We start from the raw sequence: 27,591 nt of genomic DNA, 5'->3' as shown, positions 1-27,591 counted from the left end.
AACCCCTTTCCTCTTTGGGGAATTCCCATATCACAAGCCATAGTGAGAGTTGAGAGCCACCTCTCATCATAGAACCTGGGAAATACCAGACACTTGCTTCCCCAGATCCCACAAAAGCGACAATATGGCATGCAATCTGGGCTCAGTCAGGCATGAGCATCTGCCAAGGATCTTGAAGACACAGCATCCCAGAATTCTTTCAGGCTGGTAGCTCACCTTTGGTCCTGCCCATTGTCCAAGCCCCTTCTCTAGCCTTCTCGGCTATTCTGTGAATACACTTTCAGTTCCTGCCTTCTCTGCTCCTATCAACTGGAATCAGTTTCTATTGCTTGTCACTAAGAATCCTAAGTGAAACAGGAAGGCTTGTGAAATGAATGGCTGATGCTTGGCCACAGAGCAGAGGGAAAACATCTTCTCCTCTCACAGCACGGCTGCCTTCAAATCTCTACATTTTAGAATTTGAAAAATCATTGAATCCATTACAAACACAGACATTTCTAACCCAAATTATGCCACTTCTTTCATAAACTTTTGTTGTGTAGCTATTCTGTACTAAACATTAGGCTATGGCTTGATATCACAAAGAACTCATAGTCCAGTGCTAATATTGGTGACTTGTTGTCTTCCACACATTTACAATCTGGAAAGATCTATTACAATGGTGCAGAATGTGTGTAACGAATCACTAGTTCATGCTGGGATATTAAATTGTGTTGTGTAAGCACTACCCGTATTGTTTAATGGTTTTTCTGATAGATGCTGCATTCCAAAGCATTACATGGAGAGAATACGGAATGCTAGATTTGCAAAATAGATGTTTTATTAATAAAAGTTTCAGTCTATTTTAGAGCATGAGTCCTTTGGGAACCACAGATGAACACAGCCTACTCCCCTGGGGGGAAAACAGGAGCCCTGTAAACTGAGAGGGAAATGACTTGCCAAGACCCGTTGAGTGAGTAAAAGTTAAAGTCTTGTTAAGTGGAAGCTAGGAGCGTGAAATTTCAGAGTAACCTGAAGCTTTCTCTTGACAAAAGTAATTTTAAAAGGAATGCCCGGGTCCTCCACAGTGTTTGTATTCGTATGAGCTCTCTTTTGCCTTTTAGGGTCTTGTAGAATATGTAGTCATTCAAAACATATGTGGTAGCTCTGCACAGAATCAAAAGGAGGGGAACGGTGGTTGGAGGCTTTTGGCTCCTTTGGTTGTGAACAATTTAGGAAAGTTGATGGGATTTCAAGTATGTGCTGTGTTTCTCTATGTGATTCGAATGATAGATTCATCTAGAGAGTTTCCATGGGGCAAGAAAGAGAAGTTAGAAAACAGAACCAACCAAGATTAGGCTGGATGTCACTTAAGATATATGTTGACTAGGCTCTGTACATGGAAGATTCAAAATGAGCAGTTGGAAATCTATCTAGAAGTGAACGTTAGTATCTTAGTTTGATGGCTTCCTTTTCTCTTGGTTCACTCTGGACATGTCAGCTGACTGATGCTGTGGGTCAGCATCATTTCACGAGAGGAAATGAAGTGGTATAAGAAAGGTATATGGGAATTAGAGCAGGGTAGTTAAGGATCATTCTACATTTGTCTTGCTTGATACTCACATGTTGGCTCATAATAATCCTGTTACTGATAACAGTTTTGAAAAGTGGGATCAGGAAGTAGTAGGTGGGTGTTACACAGAAAAAAGGCATGAACTCTATGGACAAGTGTGAATCCCGGCCCAGAGATTCATCGACTACACCCTTTGAATTCTTTTAGGTGCCCTTTCCTTCTCTTTAACATGGGATGATAACTTTAACCTCATTGGGGTGTTGTGAGAGATCAGGGCATCAGCATAAAATACTGAAAACAGTGACCACAGCAGCTGCTCCAGAACCAGTAGGTCCTAATTACTCAACCCGATGTTGCTTCATTAATAATGTCATAGATGGGACCAAGTGAGTGACTTGGTTTTATCCATCCTTTTATGTAGGCATTTTTTTAAGAAAGGGGGTGAATTATTATTATTCTTAAAATTCCTCACATTAGTTGGTACTTGTATTTTCTCATAGAGGGGGATTCTGCTCTGTCATTTGTTGTCTAGAAACGTCATTACCAGGCTCTTTTTTTAACGATTCATAGACACTTACAGTCATATCTTTTGGACTGAATCAATTTAATAATTATAAATAAGAAGGAATGAGAAGGAAATGCTTAAGAAGAGATGGATGAAGTCCTAGGAAAAGATGGAAAACAGGCTTGATTTGGGGATGTTTGGGAAGAGAGCTACATACCTAGGTATTAAAGGTGCTCTTCGGTGGAGTTGATTCTAGGTTTGGGTACAAATTAGCTACAAAGGGAAAAAGTCTTTGGGAAGGCCAGTCTGGTTATGTAATGCCAGCAGACACAATTGGGTCATTGGCTTCTCAGAGAGCTTAGGGGCCAGTCTAGTTTGCCCTAGTACAATGATCACGATGTGCCCTGTCAGCTTGGAATCCCTTGTTGCAGTGTGGCCGTCGACACTTTCATTGTTAGCCATGACTCGATAATGCTGTACACATTCTGGAAGTCAGCATTACTGACAGGAGAGAGACGTCCTGTGGTGCTGGCTGGGAAGTGACAATGGCCTATCAGTTCAGTCCTGTGTGCTCTCCTGGTTGGAGAATGAGTAATCATATTGGGAAAGCTTAGCTTCAGCCCCTACCACGTTTAGATGCTAAGCCCGCATGATGCCCTTTGTAAGGTCTGGGGTCTCAATCTCACATGATTACTCACCCTCCATACGCTAGCAAATGTTTACGAAATCCAACTCTCCCAGATGGGGCCCCCTGGACAAAGTGCCTTTCCCCAAAGCAGCTCAAGGTAGAGTGGAAAGAGCATAAGAAAAAGTGTCGATCTTAGGTCCTAATCCTAATTCTGCCACTCACTGTGTGACCTCAAACAAGTCACTTAACTTCTCCGCACTGAGGCTTTCTGTTTGTAAACTGGGAAGAGGGACAGCTAACTACCTCACTAGGTTCTTATAAAGATGAAAGGAACTCATGAATGAGAAAGTATTCTGAGAACTATAAATGCTCTGTGAGTGTGAAGGACTACAGGGAAAGGGGTGACCTCAAAGTTAGGGACTTAGGGACATAATGACTGGTCAGCGGGGAAATATTTGCAGATCTGTGCAACACTGTAGCAGCCACAGGCTTGGTCCACGGGAGAAAAAACCCTGTTAATACATGAGACAAAAGAGGCTTCCAAGTTTCTGATGGGCTTCTAAGACCATCAAATCAATAAATGAAAATGATCACCACCACCTAGGACTCTCATTGACTCCTGATGTTCCTCAATCACTCAAGTGATTCTGCTTTCTCTGGTCCAAAGACAAACAGCCCCACATTCCGAGCTATATATTTAACTAGCTTCACTAAATGCAGAAAAGTGTGTAGGGGTCTGACGATAAGACAGGAAAAGCAGAGAGAAAGAGAAGGAAACAGAAAAGCTTGGATCTTTTGTGCCAATTGTATGTGTCGAGCCTATATTTGAAAGCTACTTGATCTGTGTTTACATGAATGTGTTCTCCTTTCTGCATTCATTCAGAGCTAAATTTAACCCACTAGAGGGGAAGGCATACTTGAGGTGGAGGTGGAAAAAGAGCCGACACAGAGGCGGATGCTTGACTGGGAGCCAGGAGCACTGGGGGAGCTCCAGCACAGGGAAGATCGCCCCTCTGGAGGCTCCGAGGATGGAGTCCATGCGACTTCACAAAGGGACATGTTTTCATTAGAGCAGATGTGCCCTCCATTTCTGAGAAGCATGTGAGCTCCCAACAAGACGTTTGATCTTGTGTGTCAGAGAAAGCGGTTCCCGACTCTCATGAGCTCCCATGCCTGGCCCAGCCCTTCAGGTAGTGGACACTCAGCAGCTCTCCAGGCCTCCCCCAAAGAATGCAGTGTCTGTCCCCATGGGAAAAGTAGCGGGGAGGCTGGCAGGGCTGCTTTTGACGCAAAGTTGAGCTTGCCTTCCGTGGCGGTGCCATTCCAGACATGTTCCCTCCTGGGGCAACTTTCTTAGGATAGGGGGTGGGGGAGAAGGAGGTTGTTGCATTCATAATCTGAGTTGCATTAAGTGTTATGCACCCATAACGGATACAAGATGGTTTTGCCTGTGCTGGGACTCAGCCACCGCCCTCTCTCAGTCCTTTGTGATCTCTCTTCTTCCCACTCAATTACCACTCTCCTCCTCTAACTCCTTACTGTTCACTCGTCTCCGAGTCAAGCCCTCAGTGGGCCATGGTTTGCAAATGGACAAGTCCTTGCCACTCAGATAGGTTTTCCTATGACTGGAGAGTTCTCTGCTAGAAGCGAAGACTTCCCTACAGAACAGGCAGTCAGCTTCCATCTGGGACTCGGTCCCCCCTTGTCTTGTGGAAATATCCCTTTGTTAGGATGGGGGAGGGGAGGCCCCTTGGCTTCTGGGATGGTTCTCCTTTATTTGAGGCTCAGCTAAGTCACCCCAGCATCTTGTCAAGCTTTACCCTGTGTATAGCCTCTCCTACTCTCTACTCCTCCCCAGAGAACTTGACACCTTCTTCATCTGTTTGTCCCACTCCAAATTTGGTGCTTTCTCATACCATATGCTATGTCTGGAATGTAGCCTCCCCCTCGCTTTTCTAACTTTCCAAGTCTCCTCTTGTTAACTCCACAGAGTTCCAGAAATCCCAGCCCCTCAGGGTATGCCTGGCGGTCCCTTTGGGAAGAAAATTGGTTATCCCTCCTAATTCCTAACATAGTGTGTGACTTACAAATTGATTGCTTGATTTGTGATTCTTTCAGTTAACTTTAAAAATCATAAAATCAGAGCCCTGAAGGAGACCTTAAATTAATCAGTATCCCTCAGGCTGCCATGATGGTTGTTGGCATGTCACAAAGCTACTTAAGTTGGGAGGAAGCATGGGTTGGACAACCCTGGCCTTAAATACCAATTCTACCACATAATGACCTTGAGAAATTTATATGACTTCTTTGAGCTTAAGTTATTTTATCTGTAGAATGGGAAAGATAATAGTATCCATTTCATGAGATTATTGTGACCATCAAATGAGGAAAGGTATCCAAAGCTCCCGACATATTGTAGGTGGTCAGTGAATAGTTTTATTATTATGAGCATAATCCTATTTATTCATTGATACCTGTATCAGTCTGGATAGTTTTGCCTGGATGTGCCTGTGTTCGAGGGAAGGCTCCTGAGTTGCTTGTTTGGGCCAGCCCCGGGTACTATGGACTGCAGGCTTGTGTCCCCCAAAATACATATATCGATACCCTAATCTCCAATGTGATGGAGACAGGGCTTTTGAGAAGTAATTGGGTCATGAGAGTGGAGCCCTTGTGATGGGATTAGTGCCCTTAGAACAGGAGGCATTAGAGAGTTTGCTTTCCTCTCCTTCTCCACCATATGAGGACACAGTGAGAAGACAGCCATCTGCAAACCAGGAAGAGGTTCCTCACTAGGAACGCAGTCTATCTGCACCCTAATCTTGGACTTCAGCCTCCAGAACTGTAAGGAAACGTTGTTTGTTGTTTAAGCACCTTATGGTCATTTGTTATAGCAGCTCACAGCTGACTAAGACACTACGTCTGCCCATATGGCCCTTCAGACTAGAGCTGCTCGTGAAGGCTCTCGACTACCCTTACCACTAGAGTTTGCTATCCAAGGTCTTCTGATGGTGTGCAAACTTTTTCATAACACTTTGGCTTTGCCAAAGTCTGCACATATCATGAGAGACTGAAAGAGAGAAAAGTGCAAAGTGTTCTAAAGTGATATATGTTACCATCTTGAACAGTGATCCTAAGCTTTGCGGGAGGGCAAATCACAGAATCCTTTTGAGAATCTGGTAGGAAGTAGGGGATGTTTCCCAGGGAAATGCATATGCATACAACATTTTGTGGACAATTTCTGAGCTTTCAGGAACCTTTTGAATTCTTCCATGGATACCCTGAGAAGATCCATGGATCTCTGGTTTTAAAAAAAAAAAAAATTCTCTGCTCTGGAACCTAGAATATCAGAACAATTGAGAGAGACAAGAGAAAAGATTTATCTCCAAGATCCAAGAAGCTCACCTTGGTTATTAATGCAAGAGTGCGGGAAGTCTGGAGAACTCATGCATAGCCTCATCGTGCCCCTGACCTAGACAACAGCTGCCCAAGCTGCTTGCTATTGGCTCTGAGAGCTGCCTTCCTTTGTTCCAAATCACAGCTCTTGGCAGAGAAAAGGCACTGGGCCAATGAACCCTCTCCCTGGGCATGAGCTACCTCTCTCTCTCTCTCTCTCCCAACCTGAAACTTCCTCTGACCAATGTCTATCCAGCCTTTAGTCCTTCTAGAATGGCCTTCACTTGATCTCCCCTGAAAAGATCTGTCCTGCATCTGTATACAGCAGGTAATCTTTCAATCTATTCTTGACTCCTAGGATTAGCTTGAAACTGCTTTCTATCAAAACAAATACAGGTGTCAGGACCATGCGTTTTGAACAGAATAATGAACTGATTTGTCCATATCACCCTCGAACAGCATTAGGCTGTACTTCATCAGGCACCATTATGAATAGCCTACAATATTCAAAATCTACTTTCCAAGGCTGGCCCCACTTTCTTGCCTCCACCACTGCTGAGGGAAGTCATTTGACTTCCAGTTTGGAACTACCAGCAAGAATTCGAGCTTGACCCAAAACCACTGGACTCTCCAACTTCCAAGGAAAACAGCCCGTCGCTGAATTAAAGACACTGTTAGGTTGGTTGGAGCCAAAACAAATGGAGCAGCCTTTTCCTTAATAAGGGGGAAGCAGCCTTTCTAAGGTGGTGAGGCAAGCAGCAAATGAAGTGTCAGATTTCAAACCCCAGCACCCTGGAAAGCCAGGCAAATGACAGTGTCTTTTAGGATGACTTCAGGGCAGTCTGAAGGATTGAAGTAAAACAGTCTGAGCAAGTGAAATCCTAAACTTGATAATCCCATTATTTTAAAAAACGTCGTTAACAGCCCTAGTCCGTAGAAGAGACATTTGGTAAGAATATGACCATTGTCAGAAAAAAAAAAAAAAAATGGGCAAAGATACACTTTGCCATTTTACTTTAACAGAAATATGAACGAGTGCTTTCCTGATTTGTAAGAAAGCAGAAACAGATTGATTTAAGTAAAAAGCTGAACGTTTCCAAATGTCTTGCTAAATTAAATAAAGGTTTGAATGGAGTGTTAGAGAGACTAGCTTGAATTTAAGGGTAAAATTTTGGTTTTTTAAATTTATAAACATGTACATGATGCTTATTCTGTCCCTGGATCCCTTCTAAGTGATTTGCAAGCATTAATTGATGTAATCCTCCTAATAGCCCTATACGGGCTGCATTATTATACCCATTTTACAGACAAGGACACTGAGACACAGAGAGCTTCCACCCAGCTTCTAGGTGGCAGATGTAATAATATCAAGTAACAGGCTTGTGCTGTTGGAAGCTTGTACCCGAGTGGGGCTATTTCAATGTGGGGGGGGGGGGGCGGCGGTTAACTGCATTATAAATAATATGCAATTAAAAGAGTAAAAGTGATTTCTTTCATTTTGAGGTACTTGGATCATCATCCTTCTGAAGGGATAAGACCTCAGATACAACCATAAAAAGGGGAATCAACTAAGTCAGTTTCTTCCACCATGCCTTTCTTTCTTTTTTCCCATCCCTTTGTCTGTCTGTATGCCTGTTGGTCTGCCTGCCTGCCTGCCTTCCTCCCTCCCTCCCTCCTTTCCATCCTTCCTGGTCCAAGTATTGGGCACACACTTCTCACCAAGCGTTGTCCCAGGTCCTGGGGATCAGCAGAGAACAAGACTTACATTCCAGGGAAGGGAGAGAGACATGAAAAGCAGGGAAATCTACAATATAACTTCAGAAATGTTCTGAGGAAAACTAACCACACTAAGAGGAGAGAGTGGTGTGGGGATGAATAAGTGACACTCTATCAGAGAAACCTGAATGGAGTGAGTGACAGAACCATGTAAATATCAAGGGAACAGTGTCCTGGGCAGAGGGAGCAGGCAACGGAAAGCCTCTGTGATGGGACACGGCTGTGCTCAGCACCTTGGAGAGGCAGCAAGGAGACCGGTGTGGCAGGGGCAAAGGGAGTGAGGTGATAGTTGTGGGAAAGGAGGACAGAGAGTGGCCTGGTCAGAGCACGGCCTCAGGAAGGTATGGACAAGGTGTGAAGGAACGTATTTATATTTTAAAAGATCACTCTGGGGATGCCTGGGTGGCTCAGTTGGTTAAGCATCTGACTCTTCATTTTGGCTCAGGTCATGATGTCATGAGTTCGTGAGATCAAGCCCCACATTGGGCTCTGTGTTAACAGCTCAGATCCTGCTTGGGATTTTCTCTCTCCCTCTCTCTTTGCCTCTCCCGCTTGCACTCTCTCTCTCTTTCTAAATAAATAAATAAACATTAAAAAAAAAAGTAACAGATCATTCCGGCTGCCTTGGAGGAGGCAGGAGAGAGAGAAGATTCAAGCAGGAGACCAGCTGAAGAATCGCGTGGCGTTGACATGAGAGAGGGTTGACATGGAAGGTGGTAGTGGTAGACAGAATGATGGCCTCCAAAGATGTTGACATGCTGATCCACGGGCTGATCCTGGAATCACATGCTGATCCACGTGCTGATCCATGTTACCTTACATGGCAAGGGGACTTTGGCAGAGTGGACAGGAGTGGGCACTGAGGGAACTGTCACATGGACAGACTCGGAAAGCCTTCACTCCAGGTTGGAGAAGGAGCGGCAGGGGACTGAGGAGAGGGGACATGAGCCCTTGGCTCAAACCCAGTTACATCATTTCTCCAAGATCAGATTCCTCCATTGGAAAACGAAATTAATAGTGCCTAACCCATACAGGTATCTCAAGGGTGAAAGGAGACAATCCATGTGGAGCCCTGGGCCCGGTGCCTGGCAGGTACCGAGCACTCTCGTAAACGCCGAACAGCAACATTCCTACGAGAGGGGTCCGGTGCCGCGGCTGAGAGCGTTGCCAGGATAGGGTGCTCGGCTCACATACCAGCTCTGTATTTACTAGATGGGGGACCCTGGGCAAGGTGCTCACCTTCCCTGTGCCTCAAGTTCATTCTAAGTAACCTGAGGCTAATAATATCTACCTTATGGGCTACGTGGAAAGGTCTGTCTTGGCCTTTATTATTCTGGCAATGAGGATGATAAATAATGCATGCCTTCTAAAAGATATAATTAGTATTGACTCTAGATCTTATGAATCATAAAATATGAAATGAAAATCCAAAGGATTGGTTTGCCACGTAAACAGTAAGAGTCTTTGTAATCAGGTATTTAAATGACTCATAATTTTGCCTAATCAACATGCAGCCAAAAGTTCACACGAGATACGTGAAGCTGCTCTTGGCTTCATTTCTGGGGTGATTTCAGGATGCTGTGAGTCCAGTCATATACTCAGCAGCGAGGGCCTCGCCGACAACTTAAACCTTGGACGGGGCTGCTTTGAGGAAATCACAATGAGTTTGCAAGATGCCAACGCAGTCTTGGAGAATTAACATCCTCTGTTAGCCGGCTCTGACTGTAACCTTCCACTCCCTCCCCTGCCCAGTGTGACTGGAGACCTCTGAGTCACTATACCTGGACCAAATCGAGGGCCAGGGACTTTGGTATTTAATGATGTCTAGAAAACACACAAGTCATTAGTGCCAAAAACAGAGGCGACAATACTATTCCCACTCAGCAGAGCAATTGGCTTAGCAGTTTAGACACACACACACAAATGGCCCTTTTATGGGTAAAACGATGACCCTGAGCTTTGAAATCTTTAGAGTGCTAAGTGTGTGGCATTTCCTTAAATGCCTTCTGAAAGGGCTCCTGGGACAGTAATGAATGTTCATTTGACATATCTTATCAGAGAAGTCAGAGCGAGCCTGCCTGTGTCTCCTCCCAGGGTTTGGCAGTGTTAGTGACAAACTGGGGGAGCTTCCAGACAGAGTGTGGCACGAGGCATGTGACAGGTCCGGGTGTAACCAGGAGCCACATGGCATCCATCACAATTGGTCCCCGTATTGACATCGAACCCCTGAAGAAGCCGTGCGCCCACCACATCTGCTTGGGCTGAGGGGCTGCACTCACAGAGGGGTCTGTGCATAGCAACACCAGCATCACGGTGGAAATGCAGATGCTCAGCTAGCCTGAAACCTACTGAGTCAGGATCTGCATTTTTGTAAGATCTCTCGGTGATTCATGTGCACGTTCAAGTTTGAGAAGTGCCGGTCTAGGGCCTGCTGGGTCCCAACTGTGACAACGCAGTGGAGGCTCGGGATGCTTTAAAATAATGCCGCTCCCTGAGATCCACTCCAGAAGTCTATTAGGATCTGTTTTCAAATTTCCCGGGTGATTTTATTAGGCAGCTAGGATTAAGAACCACTGATCTAGAATCCTTGATGAAGAAGATGATTGTGGTAATGGTGGTGGTATGGATATGGATAAGGATATGGATAATGACAGCAATGATTGCAGGGACCTTTTGTGAGCACCTCCCCATGTCAGACTCTTCTTATTGCCATCTTCACTCACCAAAGTCCTATGAAGGGGAACTATTATTTTCTCCACTTCAGAGATGAAGAATTAAGACACAATCTAAGGTCACACAGAGTGGATTGGGTAGAGACAGGATTTGCACTTTTAACCTCTTTACAAATCATTGAGCCTGTCCCAGGCTGATTTTATCAGAATCTCTGAGGATGGGGTCTAGGGAGCTTGATTTTAAATTTATACACCAGTGAATCTTTTTCATACTAAAGTGTAATAGGTGAGAACCATGTTTTATCCAGTCCCAAAGTGGTTTGTTAATTTAGGACTTTGGAAATGGAGAAGAATCAGGGTACCCTGGGGAGCTATGAGTTTGTTCAGTAGTTACCTTGAGCATCATGTACAGGACTGTTTATATACATAGTTGTTCATAATTTCCACTACACAGATGTAAGTCCTAAGTAGCCACATTCCTTCTTCTAATAACTAACTGGTCAGATCTTCTCATTGCAGAAGGCCCCAGTTTTAGTTCAGGTTTTTCCCTGTGGTTCCACATGATCCATGACTCAGTTTTCCTTTTCCCAGTTATTATTCATCCATCCAACCATTCATCCATCCATCCACCCACACATCCATCAATCCACCCATCCATCCATCTATCCAACCATCCATCCATCCATCCAACCATCCACCCATCTACTACTCAATGCCTTCAATTACCGACCACACTGGCTTTGGGATGTAGAGTTGAGTAGGGTGCAACCCTCACAAAGCAACAAAAACATTAATGGGCCTTTACAGAACAATGAATAAAGTTTGGTGATGGAGAAATCAAAGATGCACTGGAGGTAAAGAGGAAAAAGCCAATTCCTGGGGTCTGGGGGAGAATGCCCAGGCAGGAGGGAGGAGCTGGTGGTTCCCATGAAGGCTTCTCAGAGGAGATTAAGTAAGAACTGCACTGCAAAGGTTGCATAAAGCCTCAATAAGGAGGGGAATGGTACATAAGGAGAGGAAAGACGCTGGGCAAGGCCAGGAGGCAGGAAATAGTGCAGTCCTATTCTGGAGAGGTACGTGCAAAGTGGAGGGACGTGGGAGATGGCCCTGCTGAGATGAGGCAGGCACCCGGCCACGGCTTCGCTCAGCATGTCACATATTCTCCCACAGGTGGTGGGGAGCCACTGAAGGGTATAAACAGGGAAGTTACTCTGGAAAGATCAGTGGGGCTATGTATTGAGAAAGGATTGTCATGTGAAGACTGTATGCAGGGAGACTATTTTCAGAGTCTTTAAGAGAGATGGGAAGCTCCTGAATTGAAAATAATTGTGATAATGGTAGTGAGTTGAATAGTCCAGGTCCTAACCCCCCGTGCCTGTTAACATGACCTTATGTGGAAACAGAGTCTTTGCAGATGTAATTAAGGCTCTTCCAATGAGGTCATCCTGGCATTTCGGGTGGGCCTTAACCCCAATAACTGGTATCTTTATAAGAGAAAGGAAAGGGGGATTTGGGACACACAGACCCAGAGCGGGGAAGGCCATGTGAAGACAGAGGCAGAGACTGGAGTTAGGCAGCCACAGACCAAAGAACACCACGGATTCAGGCAGCCACAAGAACACAGGAGAGAGGCATGGAACAAATTCTCCTTCAGAGCTTCCAGAAGGAAGCAACCCAGTGGAGACCTTGATTTCAGACGTCTGATCTCAAGAACCGAGAACAAGAGAGGATACGTTGTTATTGTTATTATTTTAAGCCCCCCAGTTTGGAGTAACTTGCTCATCCTAGGAAACTAACACAGCAACTAACACTGAGTCCTTCCTCTATGCCAGGTACCATGTGAGTGGTTCATAGGCATTAGTTCATTTCGCACTCCCGACGGTTCCGTAAGGTAGGTACTAGTATTAGCATTCCCATCTATCAGATGGGAAAACTGAGGCATACGGAAGCTAAGTACTTTTCCCAGGGTTACAAAACCAGTAGGTGGCAGAGAAGGGCTCTACACACAGGCCGTCTGGGAGGAGAGCCTGCAGTCTCAGTTGCCTGGTCTAATGTGGGAGAGATGGAGAAGAAGAAGCAGACTTGAGGAGGTGGGGAGAATTACAATTAACATTACATGGCAGTTAACTGGGTATCTGGAGGGTGGGCAGGAGGAATTGAGCCCTCCAGATTTCAGGTTGCTGTGGTGCCTCCAACCTCTGAGTTTCCATCAGCTTCTGTTTTCCATGCCATGCCGCCTCCCAGGATGTGCTAACCTGTCCACCTCTCTGGTCCTGTTCTTTGCATCTGCTTCTCAAGGAGTCCTCCAGGGCTCTTCCCAAATATGTCCTCGAAGTGGCCCCACTCCTTGACTTCCTGGACAGTGGTCTCGATGCCTCCTTCTCTCTTCTGGCTCTGGCTGCATGTTCTGACATCTTTGAGCTCTCCCCTGGCACTTAACTTCTCCTGACCCTACAATCCTAATGTTTATTCTAGTTTCTGCTCTCGGCATCCCTGTCCCTATCCTCCCCTGTCCCCATCCCCCTGAAGAATGAGAAGAGGCAGCATCCATGTGAAGGGCTGGTAGGAAAACCAGCCTTGCCTTGTCTTCTAAAGCAAAAGTTCACTTCCTCTGTGTTGTTTTCCTATCTCCCTTTGTTAAATTTCCCTTCCTTTACCGACAGCTGTGCTGAAGGCAAATGACAAAAAAAAAAAAAATGCTCAAAAGTACTTTTTGCTTCTTTGTAATAATTTAGTGGGGTTCTTTTTTGAGTTTTTTATGGGTTTTTTGTTTGGTGGTTTTTTTTTTTTTTTGGTTTTTTTGTTTTTTGTTTGTTTGGTCTACAGTGAGTGCATTCCATTAGTTTGGGTTGCAATGATAAAGCACAGGGTCTGCTGTGCTATTGCCACATATAGAAGTGTACATTGCTATTTCAAGAAATTGCCAGCCCTTACAATTCCCTCTGCAGATTGGTAGAAAATCTGCCAGTGGGCATAATTGACCAATTAATTTAAAGGTGGGTATTAGTATCATTCTACAGGTCTGCCATTAAAATAGGCTTTTACTATACTCTGAGACAAAAGTTCATTGGAAGGTCCAGGATATCGAATGGGCAAATGTTTTAAATAAAAAGTGGTTACTTAGACCAATAACCCAGGTGTCACTATACTTCCTTCCACTGACAAGGTTCGTGGCCCAGAGAGAAACTATTTGGGAGACAGAATTACATAAAGGGATAATGAGAAATTCAAAGGATTGAAAACATCCCTGAAATACTTTGGAAACCTCTTTGGAAAGTGCATGCGTTTATAGGATAGAATGCTATGTTTTACATTGTTCATCTTTGTCCTCAGACATCATTTCGCAACATTCCACAAAGTGATATTGTCAACATTCCTGACATATTCATCTGCTTTCAAGCATTCAGATTGTTTTTAGAAAAGCAATAGTCATATTTGGGAAGAAATTTGCCATGTACCCTATTGGTTTGCCAGCAATTTAAAGTACCGTAAGATTAGATTTTCCTTTAATTCCAATACTATTTTATATATATATCCTATTGTGTATTCAAATATATCTAAGACATCAAATATCTACTAAAATTGTCTAGGTATTCATATTAAGTTCATTTTACTTAATACTGACTTTTGCTCCTTACAGTCTAGAAATAGAACACAGTAAGTCATGATTAACTGAATATTGCCTCAGGAGTGGTCTTTAATGAACATAAACCTTCATTCAAACAATAGACAATCCAAAAGGAGATAGTTAAAACTTGCTCACACTCCTTCAATGCACATGTTGAGATAACATACCCTGACACAAAATCAGAGATTGAGAGATAATTTGCACTTTACTTGGAGTAGAAAAGCAAACTTTAAAAAATAAGAAATATTTGATACTTGAAAAACTACCAGTGAGCCACTGGGGAAAAAAATTCAGTATGTTCACATTAGAAGGATCAGAAAGGTAAGATTCCTCTTTTACGTGTTCACTTAACAGTATTTAATGAGCACCTACTATATAATAGGGACTGTGCTAGTTTCTGGGCTTATAGTGAGTGAATTTCTGGTAAGTGAAAGAAAACTCCTCCAACCAGAGCTTATAGATCTTCTTTTTACCTCTCCCTTCCAAGATGTTGGGGGAGAGGAAGCCTGGAGAAGTGCATAAAACAAAGTCTTTCAAATCAGAGTTCAGTTCAATCCCAGTACTTCATTCACTAGAGTTCTGTTTGGGGATAAACCACATAAACAACCTGAACTTCAGTGTCCTCATCTGCAGAATGGGAATAATAACAATTTGTAAGGTTCTCATGCAGATTACACAAAACACTGGGCACTGTGGCAGTGCTCCATACAAAGCAACAGTAAAGTAAGCAATAAAGAACATTATAACAAATATTAAACTTTTTTTCTGTCTCCGTATCAGTTTCTGCTCTGCCTCTCTCCCACTTCCTTTTCACTCCTTCCTTGTGACCACTGTCTAACCACTCACATAATTTTGGTGAGCAAGCCTACTTAGCCTAAATTCCACAAAGCAATGGGGAAATTGTTTCCCCTGGGTTTCATTGCAAAGGGCTGTGGCTTAGCGTAAAAAAGAGCCAAACACAAAAAGCTGCAGAGTATATGATTCCTTTTATATGACATTCTGGCAAGGACAGAACTATAGGGACAAACATCAGATCAGTGATTGATAGGGGCTGAAAATGGAGAGACAGACTGATGGTGAAGGGGCCCCAGGGAACACTTTGTGGTGATGGAAATGTTCCATATCTTGATTTTGGAGGTGATTATACACCTGTATACATTTGTCATCACTCACTAAACTGTATACTCGCAAAGAGTGAATTTTACTGTATGTAAATTATACCTCCATAAACCTGACTTTAAAAAAGAAGACTGTGGCTTAGGGCCTTCAAGACTTCCTTCAGGAAAAAAAAAAATCTATAAGCAATACAGGAAATTAGTGATGCTCTTGGGAATACACTTGCATGAAACTAACTATAACAAAAACACACATTGATAGTCATCCTAAGAGAGGTACACAGTTCTCTGGGAATTCAGAGACAAGAGAAACATCCATCCAGGGATACCAAGACATCATGGAAGAGGTTGCATTTAAACTGAGTTTGAAGATTGCAGTTAATCACTGGGTTTTTTTTTTTCTTCTCTACCAACTATGATCAATATCTTAGACCGTAGCCTCTGTTTATAAGTTGCTTGCAAAATTTGTTATAGGTTTGCTGCATTTTCTATTCTAAAAGTTCATGTGTGATGTGTCTGCCAGCAATTAAGTGACTCACATTATCCTGCCCCTTAAAAAAACAATCGGTTTTGAGGCTACGTTTTCTGAGTTTGTGGTATTTAGGACATTGGTTTTTACATGTCCACTTATAAAATGTTCTTCCATTCTAGGAAATGAAGAAAAGTACAATGTCATTAGAGGAGACAGCATGGCCACGTGTAAGAGGCTGGAATGGGGTCCCAAAGCCTGATTCTATAATTCATAAGTGGCTCTACAAATCAAGATCAATAATCCAAAAGAAAAAGGGAGGGAAACTATATAAAGACAGTTCAAGAGAGAAAATACAGGGACATTTAAATGTATGAAAAGATGTTCAATCTCAATGTGACTAGTGAAATGGTAACTTCTCAATATATGTTTCTATGAATCAGTGAGACATAAGGTCAACCATCCAGTACAAAAACAAACAAATTAAAAAAAAAAAAGGAAATGGACAGTTCATAGACCAGAAAATATAAATAGTGCCTTGGTACATATAACAAGATGCTTAAACTCACTCATACTAAGAGAAAGGCAAATTAAAACTGAACTGTTTCATACTCATAAACCTGGCAAAGGTTTCTGAGTTTGTTAACACAGCGTTAATGAAGGTGTAGGAAAATCCGCTGCTGCTGGGTCAAGTTTTACGGAGAACCATTTGGCAATGTCTATTAAAACTACAAATGCACAGTGACTTTGACCCAGCAATCCCACTTCTACGAATTTCATCCTACTGATCACCTGTGTGCAAAAATGACATGTTACTCACTGCAGAATAGCAAATAAATGCCCCTCGGTAGGGCTGAGTTTTTGTATACCATACAATAGAATACCTTTCACTGTAAGAGAGAATATGAAAGCTCTTCATGTACTGATAAGGACCAATCATCTAATCATATTAGAAACAAAAAAAAATCAAAATGCAGAAGAGTGGAACCATATGTTAACATTTAGGTTAAGGAAGGGGTGAGGGTGGTATTGGAGAATGTATGTGTGTATTTGCTTATATATACGTGGACCATCTCTGGAAAGATATGCAGGTAACTGGTAACAGATTTGTCTATTGGGAACCTCAGAGGAGTGGAGGGGCAGAAGGCTTTGGTGGTATGCAATCTTTGTGCCTTTTGAATTTTAGCCCACATGAACATACTACCTACTCAAAAATAAATACAATTTTAAAATTAATAAAAATCAAAACAGATAAACCAAGGGGGAAAAGAGAGAAATCTGGGATGTACTCCTCATTCAGCCATTATGTTTTATGACCACAGACAAGTCCCTTCCCTTTTTTAAGTGGGGTCTCCCCATATATAATATATAAATAAATGAATGTTTAATATCAGATATTCATAAGGACTTTATAGAAAAATAAGTAGGATAAGGGGACAGGGGAGGGGTGGAGGTGGGGGCTGGGTGCTATTTTCAGATCAAGTTGTCAAGGAAGGGAGCTCCTTAAAAATCCAGAATCTCAGGCTCTGCCCCAGATATCTGGAATCAGAATCCCGAATATTATAAGATCCCCAGATAATTACTATGCACATGGAAGTCTGAGACACCCTGGTCTAGCTAACCCCTACTCATAGTCACCTTGAATGTGACCTCCTTCCAGAAAGCTTCTTTCACTCTACCTTTATTCTACCTAGTCCACACTGAATGCCTTTCTCTGGTCTCCCATGATCCCGTGTGTTTCCCTCCATATTTTTTGTCACATTAATAATTTTCTGGATTCTTCTTCACCTCTACCAGAAGATATGCACTGCTATCTCACAGTCCTCGGCATAGAGCCCAGCAATACGTAACAGGTGTAAATAAATATTTCATTAACAAACGAATAAATGAATGGATGAACCAGGCCAAATAAAAATGTGTGGAAATGTGTTCGGTTATCTTTTTGACATTTACTTACTCTCAGACATTTCTCCCTTTGGGTTCTTGCTATACGTTCAACTGCCAACCCATCGAGAAAGAACAAGCACACCCCTGGAAATAGCTATGCTCCCCATCCTCCCCCATGGCAAGAGCTCAGGCATTTTAACAAATATGACTCTTCCAGCTAAGTCTTTGCTTGCCTGTGGATTCAGCTCAGATTAGAAATAAAAGCTTTAGGTTCAGATGACGTTTTTGAAGGGCCAGAAATTCCCTAGAAATCCTACCTTCATCTTGCTCTATGCGATGCGTTTCCCAAACTGACTCAACTTCTTATTTTGCAGCTCAAACTCCTGCAGAATTCCAACCACACAGAGGAGAGGGGCTGTAGGAAAAGCCCAAGCACGTGGTGTATCAGAACCCATTTACCACCGTGTGTGCATGTGACTTTCAGGAGTGAAATGAAAGGGATGCTGGCCAAATCACAGCATGGCGGGAGTTCCCTCCAGAGGCTGGCCACAGTGATGGCAAGAAAAGCAAACAAAAGGAACATTCTTTCTCCTCGTGAGTGAAACAAAGACCCTACTGAGAAGACTGAAGTGAGCAGTAGAGCTGTAAAATCAACAGAAATGGGGGCTGTCTGTGGGGGAGGCATCTGGTTTCAATGTAAACATCCTTAAAATGTTTCAAGAATGAATGCGCATTTGAATAATTTATTACTAAACTTTTTTTTTTTTTTACCATGGATATTTAGGGAAGATTCAGAATTGAAGATATCCTCACCTATGCCCAACTCAACTGTAGTTCCTACTCAGTTGAGACCTTTTCTGAGTAGAGAACATTTGAAAGCAAATGAAACAGAATTGCCTGTGCAAATCCAGGATCGCCTGGCTGGAGGAAAGTATATTCTGAAAGACTCACATGAACATAGAATGTTAAGTAGATTGTACAGTCTGCACAGGAAGCCAGGGTAGGGGTGCGGTGGGGCTGCCAGTGCCTCTCCCTGCTCTGGTTTCTGTTGGAAGTTTCTGCATTGGGAAAGAAACTTGTCTTGAACTGCACTTGCTGCTTCAGATCGTGCATGTAATATATAAAGTTATGAAAGATGCTCTAGAAAAGAGCCTGCAAATTAGTGATCCAGGCATGTTTTGTTTGGGCCACACTAGATCTTAAAAAAAGAATGTCTTAAATTGGTTGCCCAACATTTAAAATTGTTCTGCACGGCAACAAATGGCTGGATCAGAATAGAACCCATTTGTTAATCACCTTTAGAAATACATTCCAGTTTGTCCCAGTCCCAACCACGCCTGTTTAACTGGCCCAGGTCCTACAAACACACACACACACACACACACACACACACACACACACACACACACCCCCTATGGCAGCTCTCAGGATGAGGAAAAAAAAGTTTTGTCTCCACCAATCGGCCAGACCTTTGGCCATTCTAATTTAGGTACCTTCCTTATTATCTCATGATTTCTCTTTTTCATATGATAACAGAACTTCTTTCTTTCTTTCTTTCTTTCTTTCTTTCTTTCTTCTTTTTCTTTCTCTCTCTTCCTCTCTCTCTTTCTTCATTCTTCTCCTTCTTTTCCTTCTCCTTCTCCTCCCCCTCTCCCCCTCCTTCCTCCTCCTCTTTCTTCTATTTTCTTTATACTACTTTTGCAGAATTTTACGAACGTTACATTTTGTACATTCTCTTTTTCTCTCTTCTTTAATGAAGAACCAAACATGCCAGTGTCAGGGAACATCTTCATCAATAGTCTTTGTCTTAAGTGAGAGACCTTTCCTTGGCATCTCTTATTTCATGCACCTCCTTTGGCTCCCTGTCTGCCTGTTCTTAAATATAGCCCTCTAGGGTGTAATTACCTACAGTCTTGATTTCTGGATTCTTCTTGATAAATCATGAGGTCTGGCAATATTGGCCATAGTGAAATCATTGTTACTGCACTCATGTAGGTTAAAGGGCACACTTTTCATCACTCGTAGGAGCAATAAAGGCATGTCAATGATCTCTACCATCTTGGAGCTGTTTAGGCTCTGAATGCCAGAGGACAGCTAGGAACCGAAGCTCATGGTCTCCAACATAAATCTCTTTGACATTAGCCAAGGGTCCTGAACATCCAAAGAAGGAAACAGATTACTATGAGAAACTTGGGAGCAGGGGCAGGACTTATTTGTCTCTGAATTACTGAGTCCTAATTGCAGTGCTCAGCCCTGCTGCTTTGTATGAAATTAGTGCTCAGAAAATGTCTGTCAAATGGAGAGGCTTGAGATAACAGGTATAATTCTAGACAACAACAAAATGGTCCTGAATCCTTCTATAAGATTGCCTAATATTTTAATTTTTGTAGTGAAAATATTTTTACGAAATTGCAGGTTCTTAAAACTCCCAATTCTTAGAAAACATTCTGGGTTTTTTTTCCCCCAACTATTAAAAATACGTTTGTACTTACTAGAGAATTCACATATAGCTGACCTTACAAATCATAAAGCTCATAATTTTCGGGTGAGGAAACCAGTCCCAGAAAAGAAAAAGACTTGTCCTAGAGTAGGTTATTGGCAGTCTGGATAAGAACCAGATCTCTTGATTCCTAGTTCAGTGATTGTTTTTCAGCCCTAGGGATCTGCCCAAGCCCAGGAAGCAGTTCTAATATGGCAGGACACATGACCAATTTCAACAGTCTGTTGGAGAAATGGGGAAGTTCCCTGCTTACACACTGTGAGAGGCCTGGGCACCTCTGAAGGGCACCCCTCAACCTGTCAGGCCGGCTCCTGCAAAGGCTAATGGGCAGCCTAGGGGGATGGAGATGGAAATACAAGAGCTGCTCCTCCCACCTCAGACTTAAAGCAGGTGTCCCAGTGGTCATGGGAACCCTAAGAGCAAACCCATCCCGCCCCAACATCAAACTGTAACTCCCAAGTCCAGAACATAAACGTGTAACTGTAGTCATGACAGAACATGACATGTGATGGTAGATGAAATCAATCATCTAACTTATGAAACATCATGACTCTGTTTCTAATACAATGGACTAAAGACCACGCATTATTTGATTAAGGTCTAGAAAAGACCAAAGGTAAACTGGGATTGCCACTTTTTAGACTCCCTTACTCAAATTTTTCTTACTCCTCTGCCAATAGTACATGGTTACCTACAGATTCTAATGCCCTCCTGGGAATAAGGACCTGGGCAGGTGACATGCCCCTGGGGCAGAGGGGCAGCCCAACTCACCAAGTCCAAGGGGAAAGAGTACAGAGGCTGGGCACATTTGCCATGGTTCATATTCTTTCTCCTTCATGTGCTTGGTCATTCCTTTACAGTGAAAAAACCTACTCCATTCCAAGTGATTAGCCAAATAAGTGCCCTAGAATAAATTACGTAATTAAGAAGATGGCCTTCCAAACAGCATAAAAAGCAGTTTGAGCTGGTAAATAGTTTAATGAAATTGGTCAGAAGAACAACTTCTGCTGGATCCATGTCACGGTCTTTAAAATTATGGAGTCCTTAACATTTTAGAAATGGGAAGAATCTTACTTCCTGATTCACTATTTGTTGACACCTACCAGATAGGCAACATTTAGTGCAATTATACATGCATACACACACACACACACACACACACACACACACACACGTATGTATTTGTGTGTATATCTAAGTATGTATATATATTAAGTGTGTGCATATATAGACATATATATAAAGTAGGCTCTGTACCCAAGGCATTTTTAATGAAAGATCCAAAACCAGAGACTAACTGAAAACTAGTGCGGTGGCTTAACATGAACCACTTGTAAGACAAGGGCAAAAAGAACTGAGGCTGGTGAATTTGTCAGCTGGTGCCCTTTTTAGGGACCTGCTAGACCTAGACTATTACATATTTAGTCCGGATGCCATAAACACCAAAAAACCATGAGAATATTGGCTTGTGGTAGTAGTAGTAATAATAATAATTATTATTATTGGTGTATCCACATCCGCATTCAAAGCCCTCCACAATATGGTGGTAGGTTATGTCTCTGGGGTGATTTTCCCCCACTTTGTAAATATGCTCCAATCCAACTGAATTTTGACTTTGGGCAAGTTTCTTAACCTGTCTGTGCCCTGGTTTCCTCATCTGCAAAATGAGGAAAATAGCAACACTACCTCATAGGGTTGCTGTGATGATTAAGTGAGATACTAGATCCAAAACACAACAGTGCCTGCACCAGATCTCCACCGTCCTCCCTTCAACCTCCAGGGAATATTGCTGGTGTTTCTTTTTACTGGGCTAGCACACTAGATGAGTCTATGAGTACGAGGGCCCTGTGATATGGTTCTAATAGCTATCAATTAATAATGAATAAAAATTAATAAGGAAGCCTATTTCTGAGTTACTAAATATTAGCATATGTGATCAAACACCTACTTTGTAGCTTCCGTTTTGTTCCATTGCTTCCATTTGTTTGGGGGCTTCTTGTGCCCTGTACCTATTAACTAACTTACCAGGGTGGGGACGAGACATTCTTCTGTGCTTTCTAAAATAGAATCATCTGGCTAGCTGTTCTAAGGGACTCCTATTTCCCCCCAGACCCCCTGGCATTCCCAAATTCATTATCAGAAAGTGGGTTCAAAGACCAGTAGTTCAAGGCAGATAGGACATCCTGGAGCGAAGAGCAGAGTGGATTTTTTGCTGTCATCTGTTTCTCGCTGGCTGACACTCGAAGTGGTTGTCATTCCCTGGTGCAGAAGGAAAACACCATAAAAGGCAAGGCTCGAGCAGGCTGTTAAGCAGTTCTGAAGTGTTCAGGGGCTGTGAACCCTCTTGGGAAGGAGCAGCACACCCCTGGCAAAGACCGCGGCACACTTCATGGCAAACTTGTGCGGGAACAAAGCACATATTGTTACCTCCGAATGCCAAGCTCCACAGGCTAGTAAAATGACGTAGTATACCTTTAATAGGGTGAGGGGAGTTGGCTTCCCTGGAACGTTTTGGATGGAGTCATAACACAAATAAACTGGATTCTCAGGTCTGGATGTATAAAGCTCAGAGCCAAGCTGCGTGGTCACAACTGGGGCAACCCAGACTATTGTGTAAATCAAATGCAGAAGCCGGGGCGTTCTGGCAGCTGCACATCTGCAGGCTCGTGTGTAGAAAAGACGCCTTTGAAACACTTCCCAGCGGCCTTTACTATCTGCCACTTTTTTCTACATGTGTTTATTGTTCATACAATCGATGATTTCTTCTCATTTTTATTGTTGCTAAAAATATGGCAGCTGAGTAACGTTTTGGATAACCTGGAGCGGATTTAGCAGGACAGGGGAGAACGTGAGTGTAGTTCACGTCCATTCTCTGGGCTGAGTATGTGCGTGTCTGCAGACACACACACGCGCGTGTACACACGTGCACACACGTCCACTAGAGTTGGTTCCAGAGATCAGGAGGGAAGGAAGTGAGGTAGTGTTCACTCCAGCCAAGTCAAGTCACAGAGGAAGTGAGAACTTTGAACAGTGAGCTCCATTTTTCAATGGTGAGAGTGGTGGTCTACACGATTTGGGTCTGCCGTCCTGCCATTTGATGAAAGGTAGCTCCTAAGAGCCAATAGTCGGGGATCTGAATATGATCAAAAAGAAAACCTGCATCCACCGATAAGATTTGATTTAAATGCCGAATAAGCTGTCAGAAAAGTTACTTGGTGTCTAGGCTGAGAGGAGGGGCTCCATTTGGGATCCCAAAATGATAGGGAGTGAGAGCACACAGGCCTTACAGGGAGCTTAGGGAGAAAGTGCTTTAGCCTGTGAGTCTCCTGGAGGGGAGGACTAGAGCAAGAAGTGAATGTAGCTGGAGACTGTGAGGTCCTGATCTTCCAATGAGAACATCCGAGCTGCTTATAATATTCCCAGAATCCCATGGGGCACCTGGGTGTCTCAGTCGGTTAAGTGTCCGACTTTGGCTCAGGTCGTGATCTCACAATTTGTGAGTTCAAGCCCCGCGTAGGGCTCTATGCTGACAGAGGGTGTGGAGCCTGCTTCGGATTCTGTGTCTCCCTCTCTCTCTACCCCTCCCCCACTCATTCTCTCTCTCTCTCTCTCTCTCTCTCTCTCTCTCTCTCTCTCAAAAATAAACATTAAAAAATTAAATAAAAATATTCCCAGAATCCCAGTTACCATATTGGAGCAAATGATGTTAAGAGAAGTAACACCTTGTTGGTGGAGGGTGGGAGCACTCACAAGCACTGAAATCAATTGCTTGACTTTCCTCAAATGCGATGTTAAAATTGTCAATCACTGTTTTAGACACTCTGACTCTCAAAATATTTAGGAAATCATAAGATAATCGAGTATAGCAGGGACCTAGTGACTCTCTGCCAATCTTTTCCTTTAAAGATGAAGACACTGAGGTTCAGAAAAATTGTCCCAGGCCATGAAGCTAGACAGTGTCAGCAGAAACTTGCAAGGTATTTTTCTTTATCCTCGTGATCCAGAAATACGGTCATTCATTTTGCCTGGAGTGTGACGACCATATTCTTAGTTTCAGCACAGACAATTGCTTTTTCAGATCCTTTATAATTATTCCTATTCCAGTTATTCTTACTAACTCAAAAATGTCTATTATTTGTAGGTTGGGATTCCTTTCCCTGCCCTCCCTATCTAACAACATCTTTCCTGCCAGTGGCCTACCTTTTTCCTTTTCCTCTGCATTTCTGAGGGAGATTTCTAATTTATTTTCTCTGTAATGGGTTCAGTCCTCCACTGGCTCAGTTCAGTTATTTGCTGCCTCTAATAAGGATTTTCATTCTGCTCTTAAGATTTTAGCTCTCATGGGGCACCTGGGTGGTTCAGTTGGTTGAGCCTCTGACCCTTGATTTTGGCTCAGGTCATGATCTCACAGTTTGTGGGATCGAGCCCCGCATCAGGCTCTGCTGACAGCACAAAGCCTGCTTGGGATTCTTTCTCTCCCTCTCTCTCTGCATTCCCCACCCCACCCCGCCCCCACCTGCCGCTGTTCACGTTCTCTCTCCCTCAAAATAAATAAATAAACATTCCTTAAAAAGATTTTAGCTTTCAGTCATATATTTCCCATTTTTCGTTTTCATTTTCATTTCATTCCACCCCATCCCTATGACCTTGGGATTTTCTATTTCTATTTTTTAATGGCCATATAGAACATAGACAGATGATTACATCCATACACCAAACAAGAAACAAAAAGAACATTTTGCCACTTTTTGGAATTCATTCATTCAGAATCTATAACGTCCCGAGCCCCATGCTAGGTTCTGAAGCAAGTTATGTCCCCCTAGTCTCAGAGCATGCGGGAATATATATTAAGAGATGCACATCATAACAACCGTAATACAAGGTAGACAGTCTTTCCTGCCTTAAGAAAGGCTTAAATCTCAAAAAGATATTTTGACTCCTATACATTTTTTGAAATTTTCTTCTGGTTCCTACAACAGACAATTTTCAGAGGTCTCATTCTCTGCTTTAAGATTCATGTTCCTTTTTCTGGGGTCTACAGCAATTTTTTTCCACTGGTTCCAAGTAGTCTTTTGTATTATTGTGTTCTTTCAGTATGATTATTTAAATAAGGTGAGCTCTCTTCAGACTTAGTGTCCACAGTCATCCATGACATGAAGTTGGCATTGTCAGTGCCCACCTCCATCCCTACGATGATCTCATTCCTACAGCTGGAGGACAGGTGGATGTGCAGCTTCTACCAAAGGCCAGAGTCCGATGCAGTTCTGTTCTCCGCCAACTTCCAGCATCTCCTCCAACCCCCCATTGTCTGGTTCTTTGAGGCGTTGGCTCTGTATACATGAGAAACTACAACTCTGGCATACAGAGTGCTTCTGCCCTATATCTTACTTCTTGGACCCATCTGAGTGTTGAACTAATAGAACTATACTTCCCAGGATGCTACAACACATTACACATGTTTTGGGGGGGGGGGGGGGGGTGGCGGGAAGGTCTTTTTCTTTTTTCCATCTGTTGGTTTTGGGTTGTTGTTGAGGCTGGGTGCATAAAGAAGGGTGAATGGGAAACGGTTTTGTGGCTGCCTTAAAAGGAAGCAGCCCCTCAGAGGTAAGAAAAAGGATACTCAGCTTTCTGGCTGGAATAGACCAATGGTTTCTTCAAATCGAAGATTCTAGGAAGGCATAAAAAGCCTTTCTCCACTCCCTCTGCCTCTGCCCTTCCCTCAGGGAGACTCCTCCTAGATTTTGGCAGTAGGCTATTTGACAATCATACTGTTCAGGGCTGTGGTGAGCCATCTTTCTTGTTTCTGAGTCTTTCTGGGCATTTTAGGAGTAGGGAGAGTTGCAACAAGAGTGCGATCCAGATGCCATGTCTCCGCTGTCCACATATGCCTTTTAATCTTCTCTACCCAAATGTGACAAGTAAAAACAAGAACAAAAATAGAAGCTAAGTTAACCATGTAAGGGGCCAGTATATGCTTATGTGGTATGGGTCAAAGAAATACATAATCCTGCATACACACTAGAAATGCCCCGTAAATCGGAGACTAACAAACCAAATGGAAATGGCCATAGTTATAGAGCACAAACAAATGAGTACACCCATGTGCTAAAGGAAAAAAAAAGGTAATTTTGCCATTTGTTGGAATTCATTGATTGATTCACTGAACACTATGATGTATGAAGCAATATGCTAGCTGCTGAGGTTGGAGATGAAAATCCAAGCAAGATACAGTGCCTGTTCTCAAAGCATGTGTGCATGTGTTTTAAGCTACACACATAAACGACTACTATGCTAGGTAGAAAGTGCTAATTGGCCTCAGAGAGTGTTCAAACTCTCCAGCAGCTTTCTTCTCACTTGGAATGAAAACAAATTCCCTCTGCCGAGACAATTGAACAAATAATGCTGGAAACTGGATATTCGCATCCTCATTTTACTTACTGTATACACAAACACTAATTCAAGGCAGATCTTAGAAGCAAATCACAACACTCCCAGAAGAAAATACTTCCACGATTTTGGAGGAGAAAAGATATCTCTAATACAGGACACAAAAAGTACTAACCACAAAAGAAAAAACTGACAAATCAGATACCGTCTAATTAAAAATCTCTTCCCATGAAAAGCCACCATTAAGAAAATAAATAGGGGCACCTGGGTGGCGCAGTCGGTTAAGAGTCCGACTTCAGCCAGGTCACGATCTCGCGGTCCGGTCCGTGAGTTCGAGCCCCGCGTCAGGCTCTGGGCTGATGGCTCGGAGCCTGGAGCCTGTTTCCGATTCTGTGTCTCCCTCTCTCTCTGCCCCTCCCCCGTTCATGCTCTGTCTCTCTCTGTCCCAAAAATAAAATAAAAAAAATAAAAAAAAAAAACGTTGAAAAAAAAGAAAATAAATAGGCCAGCTTCAGACTTGTATGAGTAATAGATATCATATGTTTTCACTCATATGTGGATCTTGAGAAACTTAACAGAAGACTATGGGAGAAGGGAAGGGGGAAAAAATAGTTACAGAGAGGGAGGGAGGAGGCAAATCATAAGACTCTTAAATACAGACAACAAACTGAGGGTGGATGGGAGATGGGGGAGAGGAGAAAATGGGTGATGGGCATTGAGGAGGGCACTTGTTGGGATGAGCATTGGGTGTTGTATGGAAGCCAATTTGACAATAAATTGTATTTTAAAAAATCAGGAAAAAAATAATAGATAGATCTGTCATCAATAGATAATGGTGCTCAATATCAGTAGTTAGCGGATACATGCAAATTTTAACTACAATAAGGAGTAGAACAAAACAAACGTGCTACACAATACCAAATGTTGGTGAGCATGTAGAACAATTAGGATTCTTAGACATTGTTAGGAGTGTGAAATGAAACTATCCCTGGGGAAAACTGACAGTTTCATATAAAGTTAAACACATCTCACCCTATGACCAAGCAGTTCCACACCTGCATAAGTACCTAAGAGACATG

The 27,591-nt window shown here is 42.9% G+C and overlaps 1 protein-coding gene and 1 long non-coding RNA gene across 11 annotated transcripts in view; one reads left to right on the top strand and one right to left on the bottom strand.

The window, feature by feature from the left end:
• Nucleotides 1–27,591, bottom strand: part of PALM2AKAP2 (PALM2 and AKAP2 fusion) — a 443,632-nt gene that overhangs the window by 332,220 nt on the left and 83,821 nt on the right. The gene's annotated exons all lie outside the window — the stretch shown is intronic.
• Nucleotides 865–18,038, top strand: LOC109269992 (uncharacterized). Of its 2 annotated transcripts, XR_002081362.2 has the most exons (4): nucleotides 865–952; nucleotides 5,428–5,526; nucleotides 15,921–15,968; nucleotides 18,000–18,038. It is a non-coding gene; the product is annotated as an uncharacterized LOC109269992 (long non-coding RNA). The 2 variants fall into 2 exon arrangements; XR_008424302.1 differs by lacking the exon at nucleotides 18,000–18,038 and having other exon boundaries at nucleotides 15,921–15,975.

The sequence above is a fragment of the Panthera pardus genome, unplaced genomic scaffold (assembly GCF_024362965.1).
Source record: "Panthera pardus isolate Hobbes unplaced genomic scaffold, ASM2436296v1 HiC_scaffold_20, whole genome shotgun sequence".
NCBI lineage: Eukaryota > Metazoa > Chordata > Mammalia > Carnivora > Felidae > Panthera > Panthera pardus.
The sequence above is the reverse complement of the archived record's forward strand: the minus strand, read 5'-3'. Positions and strand labels throughout refer to the sequence as shown.